Raw genomic sequence first — 12,013 nt, 5'->3', positions numbered from 1 at the left:
CCTGTCCCCCACCTGACGTGGAGTACACTACCCAGCACCAGGGTGACTTCAACACAGCTGCATAGTTATTTGAAGGTTGAGAGAAAAAAAATCGGCAGGCAGGCATATTCTTTCAACTGTCCAGTCCAGCAGCTGTCAACATGCAATGGAAATCAGGTGATTTCGGAAGGTATGTATCTGCTTTTATTTATTTATTTTTATCCAGACGGATTTTAAAAGTCCACCCAGAGACATACCCTTCGTGATATCAAGGAATATTCTGCCTGCCATTTCGTTCAGCTTCAAGCAGGTTAGCAGGTGTCATTCATTCCAGCTAATATTAGCTACTGTTAATGTTAAATCTACACAAAGACAGACTCATAAAACATATTTCTGTATTCACTGGGTAGGAACTGCTGAACAGAAACAAAACAAACTTTTACAACGAACTAACGTTACAATTAGCATACCAGAGGCTGGGAGGTAACGTTAGCAGACTTGGAAACTTTATGCTAATTAAATATGCTTCGTGGCTAACGTTTGTTAACTAGCTAACACAGTCGAAGTAGTCTCAGTCTTCACAACACACGTAACTTACGATAATAATCATGCCAAACAACATCTTATTAAATCATTCAGGGTAGCCTCATATTATAGCCATGTAACTTACTGGGTGGTTCTTGGTGGTAACATTAACTTGGATTCACTAAGAATGTGTTAACATAGCTAGCTAACGTTAGCACTGCTGACAGTCAGCCGAATGTTAGGCTAACGTTAATGGTAATGTTATCTGCTAGTGTTATCAAGCTCATCTGACATAAAAGCACGTTTTGTATTACCTACAACTCCATAATATAAGGTGGTCATGGTTTCCGAGTGTGTTGCACTAATAATTTGTCTCCTGGTGGATTTTTATGTCTGTCAACATCATTCACTGGTAATGGTTCATGCATGTCTTGATATAAAGTTTTGTAGGCTAACCGTGATTAAAATGCACTCTTCTTTTCTTTGATTGACAGGACTGACCCCCAAAACGGACTTTGGAATCTGCCTGCCTTCATGGAAGTATCACATGCATTTTATACTAGGCTATCTATTCAAAAATAAAGAAAACTATCAAATAAATAATTATGTTTAACTGTTTTATTTCATTGCATGGCTTTTGATGGACATTTAATATAGACTGTCTATATCAGGCCTAAAGCTGTTAACAGAAGGTGTGACTTTCAAGTAAGTAAATACAAACTTTGAGTTATTACAAGTTTGTACAAGCAGAGTATTTTAAAAATCAACCAGTAGTTTTGGGGGGATTTGGTTACATAACCCAAACGTTACGTAACTTTAACTAAACAGTTGTGTCAACATAACCCAACATATTGGTTAAATGTCAACCCAGTTGTTGGGTTAAATTTAGTAACCCAATTTGCTTGGTTAAGATAACCCAATGCTGTGTTGGACCACATTTTACTCAGCGGCTGGGTTGAAAACAACCCAGTTTGGGTTGTTTTCAACCCAGCATTTTTTAGAGTGCAGCTTTCCGCCAAAGTCATGTTCAGATTTACAGTAGATAAGAGACAAAACAATGGATGGAGACGCAGCAGGACCATCCCGGGAATGTGCCAACCCGTGGCCTCACCTCGCCAGACTATTTCAATTTTCTGAACAATTTTATGATAGTTTTTGCTTCAACTGTTTCAATTACAAAATAGTATTTTCTATTTGAAATGCGTATTTTAAATACATGTATTAGAAATACTGCCCATCCCTGGCAACATGGTAAAAAGATGAAAATTACTTTATTTTACTTTCAATTCCTTTTACATTCTCCAAGGTATTAAAATTAACATTTTTCATAACTCCATAGGACGTTTCTGTACATAAATGTAAGCACTGTGTCAGTAGTAATGCAATATTTAGAAAATGTAGGCTACTCTTGATACTCAAGTAGGCCTACTTTTAAAAACAAGTAGGGTACAAACTTTTACTTAGATATCTGACTGTTGTACTTTTACTTGTACTTGAGTAAAATTTACCAAAGGGTATCTGTACTTTTACTCAAGTAATGAAGCTGTGTACTCTGTCCGCCTCTGCTGAAGACCAGTCAACAGCCCTTTTCCTAAAATTTAGTCTGGAGTGAGACTATCGTCGATTTCATGCGAGATTTAAAAAAGAAAATGTTAGCTAACAAACACGGGCCACATGCTACACTCTCTCTGACTATAAACGCAAGGTAAAACATCATATTGTTAGGCTACTCTTGCCCTCGGTGGGTTAAATGAAAGACTTGCTGAGGTGAGGTTAACAAGTGTTTACTCGCAAATTTACGTTCCCGCAGCTGGCCGTTTGAATTGCTTTGCGAAACAAAACGATTCTGCACTGAGTGCGATTGTGAATTTAGCTCGGCTTAATAGTTTAATATTGTCTTGGAAAGTTATTGCTAGTTCACGAGTTATTTCATTTAGCATTATATTTTCCATGTGTCGATGATGGTTAGACATGACGTTCTCAGGGAGCGCAGACCTTCCAAGGCCAAATGTAGTTATTTGCAACAAATCTGAAAGTGGACCTAGCAAAATATTTTGACTTGCTCAGTGATGTTTAATTTGTTTGTTTTCTGTGTAGCAGATCATAATTCTTGATAATTAGCGCGCAAACAAGCGAAACCTAGGCTTCTATAGACCCTTTCATGGAATTTTCATTATCAGCATCATAGTTGGCCCCACAAGACTTCCTTTTTAACATTCCATATGTTATCTTAATGCAGAGGAAGTAGATTGGGGCCCAAATAGAATGTTCAAGCATGGTTTTTGTTTACCTTGTTGAAAGGGTCCATAGCAAAGATTCTAGAACAGAGCTCTGTTCTAGAATCTTTGGTCCATAGTACAGTGATTCTAAGCTACACCAGGCGCGTAACTGAAGCGTTCCGTTCGCGTTGCGTTCGTAGAGCGTACTTTTACGTTTAACTGGCTACACCGGCAGCGCACCTAACGTCAAAGTCACAAGCAGAACAACTCCATTAAAAGTTATTTTTAGTTTTTGGATTCATCGTAGAGGCCCTGCAAGTTTTTTCTCCACCGGATTTGAGATGGGTAAGTTAGTAATACAAAACACAGTATTGTTACTAAGCAACCACCAACTGACAAAGTGGAAGTTCAGTGATACAAAGTAACGTTAACATCTGGTTGCTTACAAGTGAATGAATGAATATTGACGTTATAGACAAACTATTTGTAACATTACCAAGTCAGTTGACTTAGTTGATATTTCATTGAGAAGTAAGTATCAAGTTGTAGAAGTAAGCATCATTAGAAACTTCAGCAACGTTGCATTGTAGCTTTTGCTATTTGACTATGTAGTTAGTCTATGGTTAACGTTATGTTACATTTTCACTGTCATGTAAGCTAACGTGAGCAAAATTATTATTTGCAGTGCCTGCTGTAAACAGAAGGATGTGCTACTCTTACATCGAATAAATAGGAGGAAGGAGCGAATTTGGGTCCTTCATATAAATCGACGGAGGAAAGAACAAGGAGTATATCACCAATTAGCTGCAGAGTTGCGGTTAGACAGCGTCCTTCATCGGAGATTTTTTAGAATGACCCCACAACAACTGGATCACATCCTATCGATCATTGGCACACAACTCCAGAGACAAAACACAAACTACAGGGACTCTATTGAGCCTAAACAACGGCTTAGCGTAACTTTGAGGTAAGTCACTTTGAAGTGTCCAGAAATCAACAAGATGCATTTCAATTTATGTTAGGCAAAATATCTTAAATAAAAAATGTATAGTCTCTGATGAATACATATGTTTTATTTATAACACACATTAATGGTAATACAAATATTAATAACAACAATAATATTAATAATGACAACATGAATAGACATATTCAAAACAAGTATAGCTATAGGCTATAGAATAAATCAGTATGCAGGGTTTAGGAAAGTAGTAGGCCTACTCTACAGATCAGTAAAGTGAGTGGCAGATAAGGGCGGAGTGCTGTCACCACCTTCCCCCCAGGTCTCCTCACTTCTTGTTCTTTGAACCATATATCTTTGTGCTGGATTGGATGAAGATTGAGTCATGGGATGGAAGGCTTGGTTGTGGTGGTATGGTTGTTGATATTCAAAGTAGGCACTAAGCTAAGAGCAAAGTAATACATTTCATCTTCCTCCTTTGGCACTTGAGGTTGTGTTGGTTGTGCTGGTTGTGCTGGAGGTTCCTGGACCAAAGCTAGCAGCCTGTCTTCAAAGGCCATCGAAGCCCCCCTACGTGCAGAGGTTCTATCTCTACCAGCTGACTTTCTCTTTTCTCTGGAAGTGCACTGATCTGGAATTAAATCTGGTGACGTTTCTTCCACGTCCTCCATTCCAACGCTCAAATCTATCGCCTCCAAAGAGTCATCAATGACAGGGTCCAGGCTGCTTCTTGAGCTATAACATAAAATTGAATAGGCAATGAATGAGGATGTTATGGTAAATCTAAGTTGATTAATGAATCTATTGATGTCAATGAAAATGTACATTAAGTTCTTATGCATACGCCCCATTTTGAGTATTTTGCCTGACATTGTACATCATCTACTTAGGAGATCATTGCTCCTACATTATGTAGCGTCGGCGCAGAAAGACTGTGTTAGCGTTCTCCTGCGAAAAGCATGCTGGGATACGAGAGCGGACAATCGGGGGGTTTATGTCGTTATTCTCCTAAGTTATAAGTGTAAAGTTGGTGTCTTTATCGTAACATGTTTCCCTTTTAGTTATCCCTCATGTGTGTTCCTTTTCGTGTGGGGGGCTGGACCTCCCCTGTTGGTGTAGTGTGTGTGATTCCTTGACCTGCCCTGTGTGCATTGTGATCTGTGTCTGTGTCCCTACTCTCGTTCTCAGCAAATAAACCTTTTGATTGGACAACTGTGTGGTTCGCTATCAAATCGTTACAATACTTTGGCCTATAATCAAATGCCTGACCTCTTTTGGAAAGCTTAGACACTGTAGTTTCTTGGACAACAATTAGAAAAAAAACTGTGTGATGTACTGACACAGAGTTACAGAGGCTAGAATATTATTTTCTCATTCTGCCGGATAACAAGCATCTCTGAACTGACCACCATTTCAGCCCTCTAGGTCACTTGAGATGACTTACAGCAGAAACACAACTGAGCCCTAGCATCAGGTCTTGTGAAGCTGTGTGCAAAAGTAGATCAATATAGAATGAAAACTACTTACTTTAGACCATTATTTGCCAAGGTATGCTCATGCGTTTTGTAAAATGCCCTTTGGAAACTCCCCATAGGACTTTTGGTTATCCAAAATGCATACTGACAATCAAATGCTTACTGCACATGAACCCCTTTGTGTAGAAGCATAATCCTGGTCTCAAATGAAAGGTTTTTTGTGGACTATTTAGATTGTATGTCAGGTGTTCTAAAATATATAGTACTTGCAAACTTACCTTCTTAGCTGTAGATGGGGTAGCAGGAATGACATCAGTTGATAGTATTTCCACTCTCTTTGGATCCTCCTGCTGATCCACTTTTAGGTGTTTTTTTTTTCTCTCTTACGAATCGGTCTCTTAAGTATTTCCAGCGTTTTTGGCAGTCCTCAGCTGTTGAGACAAGTTGTTTTTATTACTTAAAATAATTAATAGTTGTATGTATACACCAGTAAAATATGTGTCACTTTTCCTACAGATTCCTAGCTACTGGAGAGTCCTTCAATAGCCTAGCTTTTGCCTTCCGGCTTGGACGAAAAACTGTGGCAGACTCAATCTACATGACGTGCAGAGCAATCATCAGCGTAATGATGGAGACCTACATTCCAAAGCCAACGGAAGAAGCATGGAGAAAAATAGCAGCAGGTTTTTGGGAAAAATGGCATTTTCCAAACTGTATTGGGGCTATAGATGGAAAGCACATCACTATTCAAGCTCCAATTAATTCGGGTAGCCAGTTTTTTAATTATAAAAAAAAACTTTTCAATTGTCTTATTAGCACTTGTTGATGCAGATTCGCGCTTTAGGGTGATTCAGGTTGGGGATTTTGGCCGAACCAGTGATGGTGGTGTTTTTGCAAATTCGGCACTGGGGAGGGGAATGGAGGCCCAAACACTACAAGTGCCAAAGGACGGTCCCCTGCCTGGTACTGATCATTATGGTGATGTGCCATTTATGATGGTGGGGGATGCTGCCTTTCCTCTAAAACGATACATGATGAGACCCTATCCTGGACACAATCTGTCCAAGCCCAAGCGAAAATTCAATTACAGACTTTCAAGTGCAAGAATGACTGTTGAGTGCGCTTTTGGGATTCTTGCTGCACGATGGAGGGTGTTCTACTCCAGGATTTGCATGTTACCCTGTCATGTAGACATTGTGGTGATGGCAGCATGTATTCTCCACAATTACCTCCTAAAACCAACTGACCGGCGGTGGTACGCAAAAGAAAGACAGCAGACAGAGAGACAGAGAAACAGGGAGAGTTTAGAAAGTGTGAGGAACATGGGAGGAAATAGAGGATCCAGGGAAGCAGGTCATATAAGGGAGCTGCTCTGTCAATTCATCAACTCCCCTGAGGGAAATACGGTGTAAGCCTATATAGTTAATTAATACAATGTAAAGTTTCACAGTCTCCAGATAGTGAATATCTCCAAATAGATAGTTTTCTTGCGTCACATAAGTTTGCATGGAATAAAAACACCCTGTTAACCAAAAACGTTGTGTCTCATGTATGTATCTAGGCTCCTGGGGGGGCGCTATGACGTTTCAGGTATTAGTTTGTAATGTTTTACTTATCTCATGGCTGGTTCCCCTGTACACAAAGAAATTGCTTTTGTTGTGGAGGACTAACAACAAGCAAAAACTATCTCCAAAGAGCTATATCTACTGACGAGGTAGCATCTAGGCTAACTTAATGTTTATCCTGGCTTAGATAACTGACAGCTAGCTTCTATGCCTACATAACGTTAATTAAAGCCGTTTTGAAATTGTCACTCACCTGAAGCTCCGACTGCCAGTGAAATCTTCCTCCATATGGCATCTTTTTTGAAGTTGTCCTTGTAGTTAGAGTCACTTGGGTCATAGAGTAATGGGTTTAGTTCCACTTCACAAATTAATGCATCATCCATCCTTATAAATGTAGGCTAGCTTCTAACGTTACCTCGATAACTGAATAACCGAAACATGTATCTCCATGGTAACGTTAACAAGTCTTGAGGGCGTTCAAACCAAATATTACAGATCTTTGGTTTAAACTAATCTGGTTCTTGCTAATATATATATATATATTTATGTAGTAGCCTACTCTGTAAAAGGGCCGCGCATACCTCGCGTAAAAAAAAAAAAAAATAGACTAGTCTATTTTTGCGTTTTCAGCGCGTATATACGCAGCGCTTACGCCCCACTGTCACGTCTGGTGTAGCTACTTCCATTGATTACAATGTATTCTAATTGTTGCAGCAGACGCAGCACGAACGGAACGCTTCAGTTACGCGCCTGGTGTAGCTTAGCCCTTAAACTAGGGGTCGCGACCCCAAATGGGGTCGCCAAAAACTTCCATGGGGTCGCCAATTATTTTCTGTATTCAGTCTGAAATTATTATTAGGTGAAACAAAGGAAAATTATATTGGCCTTTTCTGCCTTTTTCTTATTTACACGCAGTTAAGAGAAGAGAGAGAAATGTTTTCGTCTTTCAACGAGATCTGGTTCAGTGTATGGGCTACTGGTCCGCTGATAGAAACAATGTAACTATCTGCTCCCACTATGCAAACTCAACTTGTTCCCGCTATTTTAAGTAAAACAAAACAAAAGACATAGGTAGCCTACTAGCCAAAATGGACAGGTGGCTGCTTAAAAAATGAACAAAAGCTCGGAAGTGCCATCTACCAGTGCGTCTACTCATCCGTGATCCTCAGATGGGACAAGTCTACAGGCCGGTGAGAATAAAAAAGACGGCGCGATCGGCTTTATCAGAAAGAATTTCTGAAATATGCATTCACTTGCCAAGTTAAAGATAACCTCGACCACCCACAATGTGTGATTTGCGGCGATGTTCTGGCGAATGAGAGCTTAAAACCTGTCAAAATGAAACGACATCTCAAAATACAGATGTCGGCTCAGCACCGTGGAGGAAAATCTCTGTCGCCGTATGCAGCATTCCTCCTAGAATTAACTTGCTATGTTCACGGAAGCATGCCCACCCTTCCCATTGAAATTGTTAAAGATAGTAAACCAGAAAAGGGAAATAAAAAATACTGTTATTGTTATCGCCATAAATATAATTAATGTAACGTTGTAGGCCTAATGCTGCATGTGTATGTGTATGTGTGTGTGCGTGCTTGTGTGTGCGTGCGCGCTAGCACATATCGCTCTGATCTGATATGGCGGCAGCCTAGGCTACACTTGTTTAATCGTGATTGTTTGGTTTTCTCGGTTCTTGTTCATATGGAGTAAATAAAACAAATGACTTTGCTTTCTAGTTTTTGCTTGATTTAGTTGTTAACGTTTGAGGGGGGTATTTGAGTAAGGACTTAGAATGGGTTTGGGGAAAGTGGGGTCGCCAGACCTCGCCATACTTTTTTGTGGGGTCGCCAGACAAAAAGTTTAAGAACCACTGCCATAGTAGACTGATAATGCACGTATTGCTGAGACCCGCCCCTTTAGTTGGAATGTGATCATTGCAGCCTCAGTAGACACGAGAGGAGCAGAAAGACACCAACATAAACATGAGGGATAGATGTATTTCTTCACAAAAAAAATATCAAATAATAATGGATTGAAAAGGTACTAATAAACCAGACATGCTAGAATAGAGACCAGAAAATGGACATCCACAGTCCCTTTCTATCAACACCAGTGATTTTTATAGATAAGGATTAGGCTTTAAAACAGATTGTCAACATTTATGTTATTTGGTCTGTTTTTGGCTGCATACATGAAGGCCAAGGTGGGCAATGTGTTTTCCCTGGTTTGAGGTAATACTGACATTTCTTCAAAGGTGGCAGGTCTGAAAATATCTTCTCCATCATTAAGTTATTCAATTAGGCTAAACATGGCCTTTACTCAAAACAGCTGGTAGGCCTACTGTTAGGACTATGTCATTTTAAAATGTAAAAGTGTCAAATGCAGCCATATTTAAATTCTGCTTACTGCACGTTTATTATAATATAATATGATAATATTCAATTATTCAATTCAGGTCTACCTATGTGCATGTACTTAAAATGTAAAAAATTTTCAAATCATCTTCATCTTCAAATCGTCTTTCGGAAATATGTCACCTTTTTCAGCCCTTCTGAGTTTGCAGGTATGAACGTGATGTAGAGGGCAAGAAAGTATAATAGTCTCTCTCGTGCTCATAACTTAGGTTATTATCAGGTCACTTGCTCATGATTTGCAGATAGCAACTTACAAATGAGGTAGCCTATTGCTTGCCATAATGGTCATGAAAAATATATTAGTAAAATATTCAAATATTTAGGGTTAACCTTACTCAGCACTGAAACCTGTCAAACTTCTTTCAAAGTCCTTCATCACATGAATTAAGATTAAAATAATTATGACCGCCGCGCAGCGAAGCGGCGGTCATATAGGTTTAGTCAGATTTTTTTTTTTTTTTTTTTTCGCATGTCCAAATTTCCGTCAATGATTCCCGGGACACTGAAAGACCGGGGTAGAAGAAACTTGGTGGGCATGTAACCCCGTATGGATAGCATGGAACCATCGTTTTCTGTAAATATCTCGAGAACCGTAAGGTTTAGGAGGACCATTTTTTTTTCGAATGTTGATCTCAAGGGGCCATGTCAACCCATTCCATAACCACTCATTTCATGTATAGCGCCACCTAGTTAAACACAAAAAAGTAAAAATGAGGTGTTGTAATCGCAGGTATCTGTGACCTAACATAGTCAAAACTGCACGAAATTGGAAGTGTAGGATCATTATGACACCCTCTGAATGCACGCCAAGTTTCGTGGAATTCCGTTCATGGGGGGCCACACAATACATTTTTGTTTACATTTATGTTACTATACACCAACTGGCCTGTAGGTGGCCGGAGACAGTTTTCTGTGAATATTTCGAGAACCGTAGGGCCTAGGAGGTCCACCATTTTTTGTATGTTGGTCTTAAGGGGGCATGTCAACCCATCCCATTACCACTTATTTCATGTATAGCGCCACCTAGAAGAATTAAAAATTAAATTAAAAAAATTTAAAAAAATTTAAAAAATTAAAAAGCAAAAAATTAGGTGTTTTCATCACAATATCTCTGGCTGACATGGTCAAAACTGCACGAAATTGAAAGTGTAGGATCATTATGACACCCTCCGAATGCATGCCAAGTTTTGTGAACTTTCGTTCATGGGGGGCCTTACAATAAAATAATGTATGTGTACATTTAGTGACCGTACACCAACAAGATTCCCGGGACACTGAATCTGTCTTGAGAACCGTAGGGCCTAGGATGACCCATTTTTTCCGTATGTTTGCCTCCAGGGGTCATGTTAACCCATTTCATGTGCACACATGTGCATAAACAGATACAAACGCACACACATACATTCACAGTAATCATACGTATGACACATACTCACACAGTAGACATATGTACGCATGCATGCACATGCACAAACACACATACCCAGGCAAACACACAAGCACGCACGCACACACGCACACACACACACACACACACACATAAACATAAACGTGTACACGCACACATGCACACAATTCAAGAATTTCTCAGAATTATGAACAGGCAAGATGGGGGTGGGGTTGTATAAAATGAATTTTACATGTGAAATCTATGAACTAATCATGTTTTGGTACTTGTTGTCTAGCAGATACCAGTGAGAGGCTAATGCAATTTAGTGAGACAGTTAGAATCATATAGGCCTTTCAGCATGATTTATTTTTGTGGAAAAAATGTGCTGGACTGGGCGGCGGTCATATTTTGTACCGCTCTGCGGTACATCTAGTTTAATTTCTGAGCACCACAAGTCAGACCTCAGCAACTTTTTTAATGTAAGATTGTTCTTAGGTCACATATCAATCAAATCATAACAACTGCAATGATACTGTTTTAAAATCATGTGTAGTAGGCCTAAGTGTAAATGTGTCTAAACATGCTTTGAGCTGAATTTGAGCTTACAGTTCTTTCACCAACCTATGTGTTTTACATTATAAATAGATACTTTAGCTTAGTCCTCAGATAGAGGATGGTTGCTGCTTGCTCTGTTAAGGTATTTCTGTCCCTCCCAAACTGCATTGAAATGGTATGTTTAGCAGCCAGAATTTCAAAATCTCCTGGGGAAGAAATCACCGGCCCACCTCTAACAGGAACCCCCCCACCCCGAAAAAATTTGCCTGATTGTGCCCCCTCTGAATTTTGCCTTGCATGACGCCCCTGGTGGGTACAATATAGCAAAATATCATCTGGGGAGATTTTATTCAGGGAGATTTTATTCACTGTGTAGGCCCTATTCTGTCTTATAGCCATGATTCTCGGTATGTGACTGAATTTGATGCGAAGCCAATTTGATGGTAAACAAACTTATAGGTGATAGGTAATAGGTGATTACCAGCCATGCAACTTCAAGAACAGCGGCCCGACAAATCTTGCGAGAATCGTGAAACATTACCTTGTCAGTAGCTCTTTGGAGATAGTTTGGTTCAACAGCAGAGTAAAATATAGTTATATAATCAAAAATATTTCAATTTCGATTTCAATTTAATTTTACCTATAGAGCGCCAAAACATTACACATGTCTCATGGCGCTTTACAGAGTGTTAGACAATCCCAACTGGGCTTTGAACAGGCAATGGCATCACATTCTTCTCAGTCATGTGATGTGTTCAGAAATATCAGTGGAAGAATAGACTTGCATAATAAAAAGATTGCATTGTGCCAATTTCAACTGAGCAGGAATTTAACTTACATTAGAGAGGATTTAAATAATAACGAGGATGATTACACATTTTCTTAATTTAGTTTTTTTTATTCATTTTTTCATGTTTGCAATACCAAGAGAAC

This window comes from Alosa pseudoharengus, unplaced genomic scaffold (assembly GCF_046254945.1).
Source record: "Alosa pseudoharengus isolate Yale_2024_CS ecotype anadromous, Long Island Sound unplaced genomic scaffold, YU_APseudo_1.1 YU_APseudo_1.1_scf_10, whole genome shotgun sequence".
Taxonomy (NCBI): domain Eukaryota; kingdom Metazoa; phylum Chordata; class Actinopteri; order Clupeiformes; family Clupeidae; genus Alosa; species Alosa pseudoharengus.
The sequence above is the reverse complement of the archived record's forward strand: the minus strand, read 5'-3'. Positions refer to the sequence as shown.